This window comes from Rousettus aegyptiacus, unplaced genomic scaffold (assembly GCF_014176215.1).
Source record: "Rousettus aegyptiacus isolate mRouAeg1 unplaced genomic scaffold, mRouAeg1.p scaffold_m13_p_1, whole genome shotgun sequence".
Taxonomy (NCBI): Eukaryota; Metazoa; Chordata; class Mammalia; order Chiroptera; family Pteropodidae; genus Rousettus; species Rousettus aegyptiacus.
The window spans coordinates 44,113,399-44,130,426 of NW_023416284.1; the positions used below are offsets into that span (position 1 = coordinate 44,113,399).

The window sequence follows — 17,028 nt, forward strand, 5'->3', positions numbered from 1 at the left end:
ATTTTGTTTCTTTTCTTGACCTTGAAAAGACCAGTTTCCGATCAGTAGTAGCAGAAAAGCTGGATTGGAGAGAATTTGAGAGAGACTAAGAGGAGAGGAACCAGAGGCAGATGGTATACACAACTGTTTTGCTACAAGGTTACAGAGAATTAAGATGGTAATCAAATGAGAGAAATAGAGTCAAGGGGAGAGTTTTGTTTGTCTTTAAAGTACTCAAAATGATTTGTTTCTATACTAATGGGAATGATCCAGTAGAGAAAAAAATTGTTATGTAGGGTAAAGACAGAAGATTGGCTGGTCTTATGTTCTTGAGTCTGCAAGAGGGTGGGATCTAATGCTCAAGTGGAATCTTTTACATAGGAGCACTGAGAATGCAGCCTGACTGACAGGAGATAAGACAGGGTCTAAATGGTGCACCTGTATGGACATGTGGATATGGTAGGAGTGACTGGAAGTTCTCTTCTGATTCTTTAGTTTTCTCAATGAGGAAAGAAATACCATTATCAGCTGAGAGTGAAGACAAGGGAGAAGAGAAGAATAGGTGTGAAACAGTCCTTTAGCAGAAAGTGAATGGAGGAATGTAGAGTGTAGGAAGATGAATGGATTGGGGAGATGTAGGATGTTAGCTGGGAAATAGTAAAGGCCTATTTAGGTTCCTGGTGACAGGTTTAAAGTGTAGGTGGAAAGTTTGGTTTAATTAAGATGATCAAAGGAGTTACTGTGAGTGATCACATTTATTGGCCCTGAATCCATCCATCCATATATCAATTATCTGTTTTACACTACTAGAATATAAGCTCCATGAGAGTTAGGATCTTGCCATAATATTTATTGTTTTATAGCCATAGCACTTATTGGCACAGAAACAACCAAAAAGTATTTAATAGAAGAATGATGAATGAATGAGATATGATTTTAAGGTCTTCACCATCCTAGTCATGCTCTTCTATATGTAATCCTATTTGTCAGTTTTCTCTTTCTAACCTCTGCCAGAAGAAAGAAGGTCCCTCCCCCAAGGTTGGAGCTGCTTGATTAATGGTCCACTTCAGGTCTCTTATTAGAGTGTGGAGAAGAGATCTCAAGGAAGATTTTACCACAGAATTATGCAGGCACCAGGTAGTTCAAAGGGGACCATTGTTTAAAATACCTTTATAGAGGTTTAGTTTAGATATCATAAATTCACCCATTTTAAATGTAAACTTTGTTGAATTTTAGTAAGTTTATATAATTATACGACCATCACCACAATTCAGTTTTAGAACACTTTTAACATCACAAATGCCTGTTTGCAATCCGTATCTGTTCCCATCCCCAGCCTTGGGCAGCAACTGATCTTTTTGTCTCTACAGTTTTTTCTTTTCTAAAATTTCCATATAAATGGAATCGTACAATACATAGTTTTTAGTGTCGATCATCTTTCATTTAGTGCAATGCTTTTATTGTAATATTCCAGTCTATAGCTATACGACACTTTGTTTATCAATTCGCCAGTTGATAGGCAGTGTTTCCAGTTTGGGGGCTAGCACGAATAGTACTGTTATGCATATTTGTATGCAAGTCTTTATGTGGACACACATTTTCATTTCTCTTGGGTAGATACCTAGGGGTTTAATTGTTAAATGATAAGTGTGTTTTTAACTTTTTAAAAAGTGCCAAACTGTTTTCCAAAGTGGCTGTCCCATTTTACATTTCCATTAGCAATGCATGTGTTTCGCCATATCTTCCAATATTTTGTCTTTTTTGTTTTGGCCATTCTAATGTATGTAGTGCTATCTAGGTATGTAGAAGTTTCGACTTTTGGTTTGAATTTGCATTTCTCTGATGATTAATGATATTAACCATCTTTTCATATATTTATTTGCCATTTATCTTCTTTGGTGAGGTGATTATTCAAATATAGGGTTATTTATCTTATAGTTGAATTATAAAAGTTCTTTATGTATTCTGGATTCAAGTCCTTTATCAGATATATGTTTTGCAAATGTTTTCATTTTCTTAATTGTGTCTTTTGAAGAGAAGAGTTTTAATTTTGATAAAGTTCAATTTGTTGATTTTATCTTTGATTATTCATACCTTTTGTGTAATATATAAGAATGCTTTGCCTAATCCCAGACAAAGATTTCATTTTATGTTTTCTTTAAGTTGTTATGGATATGTAAGGTAAGGGTTGAGTTTCATTTTTTTGTTGGTGTTTATCTAGTTGTCCCAGTACCTATTGTTGATAAGACTATTCTTTCCCACTTCAGGTCTACTCGACACCTTTCTTGAAAATCAATTGACCGTGTATGTGTAACAGTGTGTTACTGGACTCCCTATTCTCTTCTATCCATCTAAATGCTATTGTTTCTTGATTATTGTAGCTTTGCAGTGGTTTAAAATCAAATAAAGTCCTCGACTTTGTATTTCTCTTTCAAAATTGGTTTGCTATTCTAGATTCTTTGTACTTCCATATAAATTCTAGAAATGACTTGTCAATTTTCATACACAAAAAAAAGCCTACTGGCATTTTGATAGGTATTACATTAAATCTATACATCAATTTGGGGAAATTACCACCTTAACAATATTGATTCTCCCAACCCATGCACATTGCATATCTCTCCATTTTTATAAATCCTCTTTAATTTTACTCAACAATATTGTGTATTTTGCAGTACACAGATTTGTGCAGTTTTCAGTGTACAAATTTGCACACACTTTCGCAAAATTTATTCCTAAGTATTGTATTATTTTGATGTCATTATGAATGGAATTAATTTAATTTATTTTAAAACTGTTTATCAATAGTTTATAAAAATACAATTTTTTTGTATATTGTTCTTGTATCCTACAACCTTGTTAAACACTTATTAGTTCTAGTAGTTTTTTGTAGATTCTTTGCAATGAAATTTTTTCAGCCATTTTGAGGTATAACAGACAAAATTATAAACTATTTTGTTATTTAACATTAATTAAATGTCATTTAATCAATAAATTAATAAATAAGATAATTAAAATTAACATGGTGAAAGGATTGTCACCGAGTTAATTAAAATTAACACTTCACCACCTCACATATTTACCTTTTTTTCTTTTTTGATAAAAATACTTATGTTCAACTATCTTAGCAAATTTCATTTATACAATACAGTATTTTCAACTGTAGTCGCTATGTTATAAATTAAATCCTAAGATCTTCTTCATCTTATAATTGAATGTTTGTACCCTTTACCAGCCTCTCCCTATTTCCCCTGTCCCCTAGCCCCTGGCAATCACCACTCTACCCTCTGTTTCAACTTTTTAAAAAATTTCACATATAAGTGATACCATGCAGTATTTGTCTTTCTCTGAGTGCTTTATTTCACTTAGCATAATGCCCTCCAGTTTCATCCATGTTATCACAAATGGTAGGATTTCCTTCTTTTTTAAAGCTGAATAATATTCACATTTTCTTTATCCATCCATCTTTTACAGACTCTTAGATTGTTTCCACATCTTGGATATTATAATAAACATGGGAGAACAGATACCTCTTTGAGACAATGATTTTGTTTCCTTTCGATATATACCTGGAAGTAGGACTGCTGGATTACATGGCAGTTCTGTTTGAATTTCTTGAGGCACCTCCATGCTGTTTTCCATTGTGGCTGTACCAGTTTACATTCCCATTGCAATTAATTACATTCAGAATCACGTTGCCTGAGAATCACAAAAGTTTTTAAATTATTTGTTCACTGCATCTTAAGTAACCATCTCACTTCTTCTAGCACCCAACACCATAGACCCAAAATAGCCTTACTCTTGATAATGCCAAACACTCTTCCTCTGAGGGTACAGTAGAGCACCCTTAAATTCTTCCTAAAGATTAGATGTCCCACTAACAGTTGACCTCCAGCTATGGTCGGCTTCCACATTCATCTCCCGTATAAAGATAAATATATCACAAGATCCAAGTGCTTATGCTCATGCCTCTAGGATCCTTTTCCCTTTCGCCTCTGTGACTTGCCTGTATCTTTGCTTTAGTTGTTAACCAATGATCCTACTGATGGCCATACTTTTCTTTTTAGATATGATAATACATATAACCAGATTAAAGTAAAGTCTTTGCCAGGAAGTTTTCTGTCTCTACTGATGCTGTCTTTGTCTGCCCTGATCCATTACTTATTTTATAGTTTTACTCTGAAAGGATATTCTTATTTTTACTTATTTATTTTTATTATTTATTATTATTTATGTCTACAGCACCTGATCTTCCTAGGTGGTCTCCCATCCAAATACTAACCAGGCCTGGCCCTGCTTAGCTTCTGAGATCGGACTTCGGGCTTGTTCAGGGTGGCATGGCTGTAGACCATGGACTGTGGCTCCACTGGGGCATGAACCCAGGACCTTCTGCATGTAAAGCAGATGTGCTAACCACTACACTATGGAACCACATCCAGGACATTCTTATTTTTAACTTCCAAATGACGTGTGTGTGTGTGTGTGTGTGTGTGTGTGCGCGCACGCGCGCGCGTGCATGCAACTGCACTCATGGAAGTGGGAGTGGGGGGTGAATATCTAGTAACAGCACTCAGTTATCATCGATTACTCGAGTCACACTTTTAGTCAATTAAACACTATACAACTCTTTTACATGCATCACTTAATTTATTTACCCTCCAATTGATCTATTTTATGGACCTGTTTAGATCTTTATGTTTAGTTCTCCCACATTTACATCTCGTTAGCTTTATCTCATTATTCCAGACCACTGAGATCTTTTCGCATCCCGACTTTCTGCCATTCAGTACAATTAATCCCACCAAATGGGATTCTCATATTTGGGTAGTAGATCAGGTCTTTATCCAAGTAAAGTTTAAACAAAAAGCTCAGAGCAAGGACAGATCACTGTGGCATGCCATTGGAGACCTTCCCTTTAGTTGCTTATGATCAGCAATTAGCATACTTTAGGAATGGTTGCTTAACTAGTTACACATTGACTTACCTGTGTTTCCTTTTCTTCTAGTATAAAATGTGGGTAATGATAGTACTCAACTCATAGGACTGCTGGAGGAATAAATGATTAAACACCTGCAATGTGCTTAGAACAGTGCTTAGTACAGAGTACGTACTCAAGAACAGTGCTCTCCAACCTTTGTGGCAGCAGGAACCGGGGCTCCTATGAGAATCTAATGCATGATGATCTGAGGTGGAGCTGAGGTGGTGATGCTAGAGCTGGGGAGCAGCTACAAATACAGATGAAGCTTTGCTGGCTTGCCTGTCACTCATCTCTTGCTGTGTGGCCAGGTTCCTAACAGGCCATGGACCAGTCCCAGTCTACTGCCCAGGGGTTGAGGACCCCTGCTCAAGAAGGTGAGTCATTATTATTTGGGAAAGCAAGAGCTTTACAGTCAATAGATTGGCCTTTATCTTCATCTCATCACTTCCTAACTGTATATCCTTAGAAAAATTATTTAACTCCTCTGAACCTCAATTTATCTTAAAATAATTATAAGAACAGTGCCTTGTTTTTTACAAAGTTGTGAGGTTTAAATGAAAATATATTGTTAGAATATGTAATTCTAGCACTTGGTATTTGTTGCAATGATTCTTATTGATATACATTTTGTATATGTGTTTTAATCCCCTCCCTCCATCCCTCTACCAAGATATTTCCAGAAGCTTGAAGATATTCAGATACATTCTATCTATAACATTCCTCTGATCAACCTGTCTGGTAATTGAATAGCTAGTTTGCAGAGTTTATGGTTTATTTAAGTCATCTTTTAAAAATCCTTCTAAAATTGTAAAAAGGACAAGCAAAATAATTATTTAAATGTTTAATTAATATATGTTATTGTTAGATTATTAATTTTGGATTTATCTTATGGTGCCTTATATTTACATGTTATAGATGTTGTATGTACAGTTTATAAGACTATTCTGGGGACTTTTGGAAAAACTGTGATCCTTTTATGTTCTAGGAAGGGCGGCTGATTGTTCAAAGTGATTATGAAGGTATATATTTGTTTGTATCATTGCTTATTCCTTTGATTTATTTGGTGCTGAGAACATAGTTAAAGAAAAAACCACCAATGATAATACTGTTTCTATGAGAAAATAATCTGCCTCATCATGGCCGACTGAGACATGAAATCTAGGACGCACCGTGGTGAAGGCCATAAGCTACTTACCAGAGCACAACACAAGTTACATGTGGTTGGAAAAGAAATCCTAAATCTCAAAGGTATGATCTTCACAAAACAAACTGTTCAAAAACTAATGCCTTATAGCAACTAAGAATTGAGGCTTGATTTTTTTTTGACAAAGTTTTTTCAAATTACTATATCAGGTTTTCTAAAAAGTGTCTGTGTGAGAATAACAAAACCTTGCAAATCAAACACACTTGAGTTTTATTCTCTGCTGTGAGTTTTTCAAAAAAAATTGTGACATATTACCTATCTTTTGGATTCTCAGGATTTCTTTTCCAAAATGGAGATAATAATTACCAAAAGGATTGTCCCAAAAAATTGGATGATGAGTATAAAAGCAGAGTATAATGCCTGGCACATGGTAGGTGCTGAATTAATGTTAGTTCCTTTTTTTTTTTTTCTTTGTCATCGGTGATCCATTAAAAAATATGCATGGAGTGGGAGAATAAGTAATTATTTTTATTTTTACTTTGCTCTAGTTTAAATTGGCTCCTTTCAAAGATAGAAAAAAGAAAATGTTTTGTTTTTTGTTTTTCATTATTTTCAGTGGAAACATCATGATGGAATTTTCAGTTGTGGATGGTGAGGTCCCTTCTGGGAAACTTAAAAACTACTTGTGCCTAGATTCTACCCACAGAGACTCTGATTTATTTGGACTATGGTGTGTTTTAGGCATTAGGATATTTTAAAGTATGATTTACATACAATAAATTGCACAGATCTTAGGTATGCAGCTCAATGTGTTTTGACAATTGTTTATCCTCACATAAATATCACCCTAATTAAGATAGGGAACTTTCCCATTACTCAGAAAGTGTCCATTTCTTGTCATTTTGTCCCACCTTATTCTAGATAGCCGATGTTCTAATTTCTATCATCATAGATTAGTGCTGTTTTTGAATTTCATATGACATTTATAAGTGGAATCAGGTGGTGTATACTCATTTGTGTCTGGCTCAATATGTTTTTGAGATTCTTCAATGTCGATATGTATACCAGTAGTTTCTACTTATTCTTATTAGGTTTTTATGTACAAAAATATCACAACTTGTTTATCCATTCTTGGGCTGGTGGATATTTAATTTGTTTCAAGGTTTCACTATTATGAACGAAGATGCTATGAACATTCTTGTATAACTCTTTCGTGTACATATATTTTCATTTATCTTGGGCATACACTCAGAAGTGGAACTCCTGGGTTATAAGGTAAGTATATTCTTTATCATAAACTGCCAACTAGTTTACCAAAGTGATTTGCTATCTTATGCACCCAATAGCAATGTATGCAAGTTCCAGGTGCTCCACATTATCACCAACACTTGGTATTTTGTCATTCTTTTAAAACGTAGACATTCCAGTTGGTGAGAAATGGTGTGTCATGGTTTTCAGCTGAATTTCCCTGATAAATAATGAAGTATTCACATGAATTTACATGGTATTTACATGAACACTGATGAATACTGTTTTGTGTGCTTGCTAGTGATTCATAATCTTCTTTTTTGAAGTCTGTTTTGAAATCAAGGCTTTTCTCCATTTTTAAAAACTGGGTTGTCTTTTTTTATTGATTTGGAGTTCTTTAATTGACTCCTGTTTTTGTTGCCCTGTATCTGCTTTCGTTATTCTTATATAGTCAGTGAGAGTTTTAAATTACTACAGCCTAGTGTTTGGTCATGCTATGCAGGATGAGAAAGATGGAGAACATGGACGTGCAGAGCTGCAGAGGGTCAGAAATGAGAACAGTCTCAGGAAGCTTAACGACATATAGGGTAGTCAGGAGAAATCAGGTTGGTGCCAGGGAGGCTGAATGAGCTGTGGAATGAGACTTCCAGCCACCCTTTTAGGAGGAGCCCCCAGAAATCTTGGAGTGCTGGACTTCTGCACAGTCCCGAAAACAAAGACCCACATATACATACATGCATACATATATAATGCTGCCAGAAGGCTGGTATACTTGGATATTTCTGGGTCAAAGATATAATTCAGGTCCTATTATAAGCGATTCAGAAAACTAATACGTGGCCCAACTTCTGCCTTGGTGCGAACTCCCTGGGCATGGCAACAGATCTTTTTAGAATTTCTTAGAACGGAGAAAATCCCACTGTGATGCTACAGAATATTGGCTCCTCTGTTGTGTTGTTGGTTCTACTCTCAGCAGTTGCTTGCTGTGGTTTCTTAGGTTACAGGTACAATTAGTTAGCTAAGGCTTTAATGTATGAGTAGAGGTTATTATTATCAGCTTTAATGTGACTATGGCTTAAGTCTTATTATTTCTGCACTTCATTTATTACTGTCATGATAGATCTGCTGATCATCAGTCATTTTGGGGTCAAAAACCAACAGAACACCAGCAACTGTAATACTAAAGGCAACATAATAATTGACTCCGTTATTTAGGAGCTCATGAATTCAAATCCTCAATTTAGAATTTATTAGAATTTCCCAATTGGATGTGTCTTTGAGTTTAACTTTGTGGTGTCCGTAGCAAAAGACTTTGCAAAGCAAAATAATAAACAAGATTGCAAGAGGAATGTTTATTCAACTAAAGAAAACAGTAGGATGAGAACATTGAGGACTCATTAGAAGTTTTCATTTACTTAAACAATTAGAGGCTTGTATACACAAAGATATCGCAATGTATTTTGTAGATCTATTTTCCTCTATCTCCCTCATTAGATGGCTTCGTTAAATGGAGTCGGTACTTAGCTTATATTAGCTAAATGAGTAGGTTTTTTCATGCTACATGGATGGTTTGGGTATTAGTCATACTCACAGGCCTTTTACCCATGAGTGTGTGTGTGTGTGTGTGTGTGTGTGTGTGTGTGTGTGTGTGTGTGTAAAACTCTGTCAGTAGGGTCTACTAAGCCAGAACTACAAGTGCAAGAGTTTGAAGATAATGCATATAAAAAATAAAATAAAATAAAAGGGGGAAAAAGCAAGATTGTATAGGAAGAAGCTCAGACACTGATGTAGAGCTTAGAAATTCTTGGGCGACCTACTGGAATAAATACTGCCCATTAGAAGAATCCCATATTAGGCAAAAACGTCCAGACCCTTGTTTCCTTACCATGCTTACTTGTTTGCTGGGGGCCCCTGAATAAAAGGTCTCAAAGATAGTAACAACAGGAAGCTGTCAGCTAACTGCACTTCTTGCAGCTGAGCAGCAACTTCTTCCTCAAAACAAGAGCTGAGTGATGCTCCCCTGTGGTAGCCACAACTCTCAAGGGGATGACCTTCCCCTATAATAGGAACTCAGATATAAGGCTGTGATTGACCCTACTTGCCCCTTCCATAAACAACTCCCCACCTGTCCTCTGAGGAGAGAGCTCCACTTTGCAAAGGATGCCAGTGTCTCCAATAATTGTTTGACAATATGAGGGTCAGCTAATTAGACTGGTCTGTTAATTGCTGCTGTTGTTTACCCCAAGTAGGAAGTGCCAAACCACAGCCAGGTCAGGGAATGATTTGGATGCCATCAGCTGACCTCCAGACACCTCCTGGCTGGCTACTGTGGTTTTCCCTGGTCATTTCAGTAACCTCACAATGCCAAGATCCCACATTTAACAAAGTTGAATTTTATGGACCCCACCTAGTATGCTAACATGGGGCTTTATTCTATTCATAATGTGCATCTTTATTTTCAATTATATAGGTCAAACATGCTCTTTGGAGAAAATTTAGACAATGCAATGTATTCTACAGAATAAAGTAAAAATCACTCATAATATCACCTACTAGAAGTGCTAACACAAAATTATTAGCAATTTTGTGTTTTCTCTTTCGGTCTTGTACATAATAAAAAATCCTCCTCCTACCCTTATTGATCAAATGTTATGTGCATTTATCAAGGACAGATCATTCTTTTTCATTCTTTACTGCAGTCTGAGACCCAGACAGAGAGGTTGCTAGTGCTTGGGTCAGATGGCAGAGTGGCTTAGAGGAAGGAGAGTGAACTGGGGGAATGAAATAGTCAACTTGCAAATTATTTTGGTTTGAGAGCTTTTGCAGGGTAGACCTGAGGGTCTTGTGGCTTCATCATGAAAGGACCTCTTTCTTCTATTTGGCCTGGAGTCAGGCTAGGTTATGGATGTTCTTGGGTCTGGAAAAAAGAAAAACAAAAACAAAAACATGAGACTAAGGCAAACTCACTCCTTAGGGTCCATACATTTGTATGACTGCCACCCATGTCACTGAGCTGAATTGTAGACCAACTAATCTACCTAACATCTTCTAAGTACCTACTGTGTGATGAAGCATTTTTCTTGCCAAGGAATATAAAGCCTAGTGAGGGAGACAGGAAAACTGACCTCTAAAATACATTTCCTATCCACTAAGTAATAAAACATACATGGCGCAAAGAGAGAATAAAGGATAGAGTGTTTATCTGCAATATGTACCTCGGTATTCGATGACTATCCTGGCTTGTGGGGAAATAGGCAGTCAAAGATGAAACAACACCACGTGTAAAAATGCAAGAGTGAGACGTATGCTTGAGGAAGAGAATGATGCTTAGTGTGACAGAAAACTAGAGTGTGGATGGGGCGGGGGTAATAAATTTCATTGCTTTTTTTATTTTTATTTTTTTAAAGCAATGGTTGAATGCTTGTTAGCTGTTGGGCTGGAGATACAAAGTTAAATAGGATAGAATTTTAAGTCACCATCCTGTTGAGAATGGACCCGGAAACGTTGATTGAGACCTAGCAACATCCATAATTCTGGGAGCTCTACTATAGCAGTTCTCCATGTCCGTCTCAAGCCAGTTACACATTTAGTAATACCAAATTCTTGTTCTTCCCATCAAAGACAATTTACATTTGAAATATAAAAATTAATCAAATAATTTAATTTATAGTACCTCTTCAACAAACTCTTTCTAGAACGTGTAGATTAGTTTTAAAACATATCTAGTACACACGTATTGTAATGTGCTGAACTGTGCCCCCCTAAAATTCATATATTGAAGCCCTAACCCCCCATACCTCAGAATGTGACTGTATTTGGAGATAGGGCCTTTTAAAAGGTGATTAAGTTAAAATAGGCCATTAGAGTGAGCCCTAATTCAATCTGACTGGTGTCCTTATAAATAGGAAATTGGACACACCAATTTTCAGGGGCATGCACACACAGAGGAAGGACCATGTGAGGACACGGCTAGAAGGCAGCCATCCGTGAGCAAGGAGAGAGGCCTCAGGAGAAACTGACCCTGCCAACACCTTGGACTTCCAGCCTCCGGAACTACGAGAAAATAAATTTTTGTCATTTAAGCCACCCAGTCTGTGGCAGCCCTTGTAAACTCATACACACATGCATTTTGAAATATACTATTATTTTATCTGTGTTAAAAAGTCTGTACTTCATCCTGTAGGAATCGGGAAACATATAGAGTTTTCGAGCAGAGCAGTTACCAGGTCAGACCTGTGTTCTAGAAAGAGAATTCCAATTTCAATAGGAGGATGAATTTTTAAAAGGCTGGAAATCTAATAAGGAGGCTGCTGTCCTGAAGTAGAGGCACTAATCTTTTCCCTAAATTTCCAGAAATATCTACAGAATAATACTGGAGGTAGGAATGGATATATGAGCTTACTATGGGGAAATACATTTTGCATGATTTCACCCTTAGGCCTGAATTTTAAACTTTCATCACCTGCTAGACTAGCCTGGAAGGCACAGCATTCCAGGGGGAGCTGTCTTCACTTGTCCAAAAGACCCTGAGTGGTGAATGCCTGTCTCTTATAGAAAGCTGGAACATTTCTTTTTCAAATGTTTGCTGTCCTTTACTTGATGACTTGCCAACTGAGATATCTAGTCGTCTAAAAATAGTTACTTCCTTAGTTTTAGTTAAAGATTTTATAAATCCAGCATGGGGGTGAAAGAAATAGTTTTGGACTTGAAATTTAAACATCAGAGATACATACAATGGAATACTATTCGGCTTTAAAAAAAGAAGGAAATCCTGTAACAATATGGATATAACAATATGGATGAATCCCAAGGATGTTATGCTAAATGAAATAAGTTTGTTACAGAAACACAAATACTGCATTGTTCCACTTAGATGAGATATCTAAAACAGTCAAATTTATAGAATCAGAGTGGAGTGGTAGTTGCCAGGGGCAGTGGGGAGAAGAACATGGGGAGTTGCTGATTAGCAAGCACCAAGTTTCAGTTAAGCAAGATGAATGAGTTCTGGAGATCTGCTGTACGACAGTGTGCCTATCGTCAACCATAATATACTGTACACTGAGATCTCATGTTAAGTGTGTTCTTACCCACCTCCCCCGCACCCCCCTCCACCAAAAAAAAAGATATCAGGGTTCAAATTCTGGCTTGTCTTGAAGACACGATTTGATATTGCTTAAGACTTTCTACTCATCTTGGCCTTGATTTGCTCATCTGTAAAATGAAGAAAGAAAGAAGAATAACAGTATTTCAGTTCTCTTATGCACAAGGCCATCGTTATCTTCTTTAATACTCAGAATAAGTCTGTAAAGTATCACTCTTCTCATTTGACAGAGGAGGAAACCTTAGTCCGCCAGTTCAAACTTGGGTCCAAAGCTCCAAAATCCATACTTTCTAAGGCTCCTTCCAATTCTAAAAGGCTATATAACTCATGTGTGGCATCTGAAACACTTAGGCTGAATAAACACTGATGACTAATCATGCTACAATAGTAAACACAATAGATTCTCCAGTGATTACTAAGTGGCTACAGGAGAATCACTTACCCTAAAGGGAAACATGGTTTCTCACTGGAAGAGAATGTAGCAGGCAAAGGGAGGCCAATAATAAAATTTTGAGCACCGAATGGCATTTTCTTAGGTTGAAGTTGTAGGAACCTGGAATTTGGCAAGGCTGCAGGCATTGTGAAAGATAAATGCTCTGAATCTCTAACAGCTTTAGGAGAGAGGAACAGACATGTTAGATCCAGGTTAAGGGGCATTTTCTGATGCTGGTGCTAAAAGGATCTCCTACTATATAACACGAAGCAAAGAAGAATAATCCAGGTCCCCCAAATTCCAAGTCTGTTGTGTTTTCATGGTCCTCAAGTAGCTTCTGCTCTGGTTTAGAAAACGTATATAAAACTCATATCTTTTCATTTCTTGATTCATCGACTCAACAAGCATTTGCTGCACACTTTCTATGAGTCAGCACAGCGTTGTAGGGATATAAAAGCAAGACCCCTCATATAGGTTGGATTGTGTCCCCTCTCCCCCAATTCATATGTTGAAAGCCTAACCTTTAGTACTTCAGAATGTAACTGTATTTGAAGATAGGGTCCTTAAAGAGGTGATTAAATTAAAATGGGGTCCTTGGGATATGCCCTAATCCAATATGATTAGTGTCCTATGAAGAAGAGATTAAGACACCAACACAATAAACAGAGGGATCTGCAAGCCAAGGACAAAGGCCCCAGGAGAAACCAGCTCTACTGACAACCTTGATCTTGGACTTCCAGCCTCTAGAATTTTGTGAAAGTAAATTTCTGTAGTTTAACCCATACGGCATTTTGTTATGGCAGTCCTAGCAGAGTAATATAGTCCCCCTGCTCTGCCATGATTTCCATTCTGGTGGATGAGACAAAGAAGGCAGCAAGCAACAGAGGGGGCCCAGAGAAACACGGGCCCCCAGCGGAGTCCTGGAGGATGAGTAGGAAGTAACTAGGAGTCAACACGAGCAGAAGCAGAGAGACACGAGCATGGAGACAAGAAAGAACAGACACCTGCAGGGAGCAGCAAGTCGCTTGAAATGCAGTGAGGGGAGAAAATCTAAGTGCTCTCATGTGGTTCTGACACAAGCACATTAGGAGTTCAGGAAGAGGAGACATTTTAAATGAAAACAGTGATATTATCTTATATTTTATGGCACTTTACAGTCTGACAAAACACATTTTCCTCGCTTATCTCTCAGTATCAACAGTAGAACTGAACCAATTATACACAAGGCAAATGAGGGTCGAAGGCTAAATGGCTTGGCCACAGCCTGACGGGAAGTTAGTGGCAGAGTAGTCTAAAGCTTGGGGCTTTTTATTTTCAAGTCCAAATGGGATGGAGTGTCAGAGGCCCCTTCCCCAAGTGCAGCTGTTTCCTTGACCCTGACTGTGCACATGAAGCTCTAAGGGGCAGAGGGGGTGGCGAGAGTGGCGGGGGACGGGGACAGGAGTGGTTCAGGTGTGGCCCATCCTACCAGACAGGAAGGAGCCAGAGGAGTAGAGAATGGACCAGTAAACACACCACAAGATCCTAAGCACACCACCTCCTGGAGCGGGGAAGAGCTCTGGCCTCACAGGAGTGCTTATCTTCTCATTCATTCTGTTCCTGATTAAAGGTCTCTTTATCTGTCAGATGGAGACAGTAATAACACCACCGCCACCAGCAAGGCCTACTCTCCCACCAGGCAGACAGGACATTTTGCAACTCTAGCATCCCCATCCAGGGATGAACATTGGGCCCCTCCCTGGAGATGTGCAACATCAATGGGGTATCACTTCAGGGCTGATGTCATAGAAAGAAGAAAGAAGAATAAAAAACGAAAGATGTTTTACAAATGCAAAACGGTCCTTTTATCTGTTTGGGATGGGTCGTGTTTAGGACCTGAGGAAGGCACAAATGAGAGCGAGCAGCAGTCCTTCCTCCCTAACTCCTCACCTATATTTCTGTAGCAGATGCCATAGATATCTCTTCATCTTCCTGCTCCCTTAGTTTCTGACCTGAATATCAGCTGCCATCGCTCAGGTCTCTTTGCCAGAGGGCACTCTCTAGATGCCGGTGACCACTATGCCCTCTCCTGCTGCAAGCTGGAAATAGCCTGGAGCAAATGTCCACTGGGAGCAGCCATTATCTAATAGGATTTTGTAGATAAATATTCTAGCTCCTTCCTCTCTTGTGGGGTGGGTAACTACACTGGCTCCTAGAGCTCTCCAGTTGAATTAAGCTCTGGTTGTCCATAGTGGTGACTTGCTTAATATCATAACTTCTATTGGTATGTTGCTCCTGTAACTCACTTCTCTACTCCTCTACCAATGTTTTCTGGAGTTGTCTCCCAAATGGACAACTTGCACTCCAATCTGTGTCTCATATTTACTTCTAAAGAAACCCATTGCTTCTCGGCCTTTTGGCTAATATTAAGTGTACTTCTGGGGAACTCCAAATTAGGACAAGTCTTCATGTCCAATGATTTTTTTTACTGCTTTGGACATTGTGAAAGAGGATGGGGAAGAGAAAGGAGAGAGATATACAAATATCATTCATTCATTTGTTCATTCATGCATTGTATGTTCTTCGCTCAGCAAATACTTATTGTCTATGCCAAGGACTGTGCTGGGGACAGCTAGAAGTCTTGTCAGCTAGGGCTCTGAGAAACCATCCACACTCACATCCTAGCTCAAACTCCTTAACCTGGATTAGAGGTGGGAGGGAGAGAGTGTCATGACAGAAGGCTTTGTTGGAAGAAGGTGGGGGCCTCAAAAAGGGGAAGAGAAGACAGAAGTTCTGGGAGTGTGTGGGAGGGAAATTACAAGAATAAAGGCCCATGGGTTGGAATGAAATTCACTTATGAAAGGGCAAAGCTCTGGGTGGACACACATGTGTCATCTTGGTGAGCACTCAGTCTTTGGAGGCATCAACTGTCAGAGCTGAAAAGGGCCCCAGAGGTCACCTTCATTTTACTCCTGAGGAAACTGACAACCAAACAAAAGACAAAATGATTTATTTCTGTGACCCTTCGTGCTATGAGATTTGATAGTTAATGATATCTTTTCCTCTTGAGGAAAATAGCCTAGATGTTTCTTAATTTTTTTCATTAGTGGCAGGAACTTTTTAGATATTTTTACTGATTACCCCCCTCCAATGAAATCTTAATACCATGGATATATTGTATATTTGTTATATACTCTATATCTGTTTATATATCTATACACATAAAAAGCATAAGATACTTCTGACCCCAAGAACCATTATTTGCCCCCTTGGGGGCGATATTGCCCTTGTTGAGAATACATGGGACAGAGAGAGCAAATATGGCCAGGTTACTGAGGCTTTGAAATTCAGGCAGAGAAAATGAATTTGGTGCATTAAGTATGAGGGAGCCATAGCAGGTTGTTGAGCAGGGAGATGCAGTGAGGAAAGAGGTGAAGCCTATCTCATATAATAGTATCCATCAAACACTTTGTGCCAGCTACTCTGCCAGCACTGTCAATATCATTAAGTAAAAGGTCATAGTCTTCCTATGCCATTACAGGCTAGGGAGAGACAGACAATGTTTAATATATGTACAAATAATTATTTGTTAGAGTTGTAATAAATGCTGCAACAAGGTTTATTTATTTATTTTTTGTTTAACCAAAATTTATAGAGTGTTTGTTGTGTTCCAGATGCTAGCACTGTACAAATATTAGCTCATTTAATCCGAAAGCAGAGATACGGTTGGTTATGCTCATTTTACAGATGGGAAATTGAGGCATAGCAAGTGTCTTGCCTAAAGGCACAAGGCTGGTAATGGTGGAGCTGAGGTTCAAATCCAGGCAGTCTGCCTCCAGAGTCAGTGTTTTAAACCACTGGAAAAATAGAACCTATTTGTTTAAGGCGTAACCATAATTCAGTCTTCACCCAGTGCGGGGTGCGGATATGGATTCATGGACCTCTTGCAACATCTCAAATGGAACCAAGGGCCATCTGTTGGAAACTGGTGGACTAGATTAAGATTTTTAATGTCTCTTTGACTCTAAAGATTGTAATTTCGAGAGAATTTTAAAGGGGCATGGGACTTAAACTTCAGCTCATGGAACCAGAACAAGCCAGCTGATCTCAGACTCCCTTTTCAAAAGAGGCACCCACCTCATTGCTAGATGCAGAAGAAATGGGAC

At 38.2% G+C, this 17,028-nt stretch overlaps 1 protein-coding gene, 1 non-coding gene and 1 pseudogene across 5 annotated transcripts in view; 1 reads left to right on the top strand and 2 right to left on the bottom strand.

The window, feature by feature from the left end:
- Nucleotides 1-4,212: 4,212 nt before the first annotated feature.
- On the bottom strand, nucleotides 4,213-4,328 carry LOC118605359 (annotated as a pseudogene).
- A 9-nt stretch (nucleotides 4,329-4,337) lies between these two features.
- On the bottom strand, nucleotides 4,338-4,410 carry TRNAV-UAC. Its single transcript has one exon. It is a non-coding gene; the product is annotated as a tRNA-Val (tRNA).
- An 873-nt stretch (nucleotides 4,411-5,283) lies between these two features.
- The window catches only part of AK4 (adenylate kinase 4), a 102,936-nt gene continuing 91,191 nt past the window's right edge, over nucleotides 5,284-17,028 (top strand). The window contains exons 1-3 of one of the 4 annotated variants that reach the window (XM_036234853.1): nucleotides 5,284-5,331; nucleotides 5,943-6,205; nucleotides 6,436-6,531. The gene's annotated coding sequence lies outside the window, so the exon portion shown is untranslated. Of the gene's footprint in view, nucleotides 5,332-5,904; nucleotides 6,206-6,435; nucleotides 6,532-17,028 lie in introns of those variants that run through there. The other 3 variants (XM_036234866.1, XM_016159156.2, XM_016159155.2) reach the window with 3 other exon arrangements.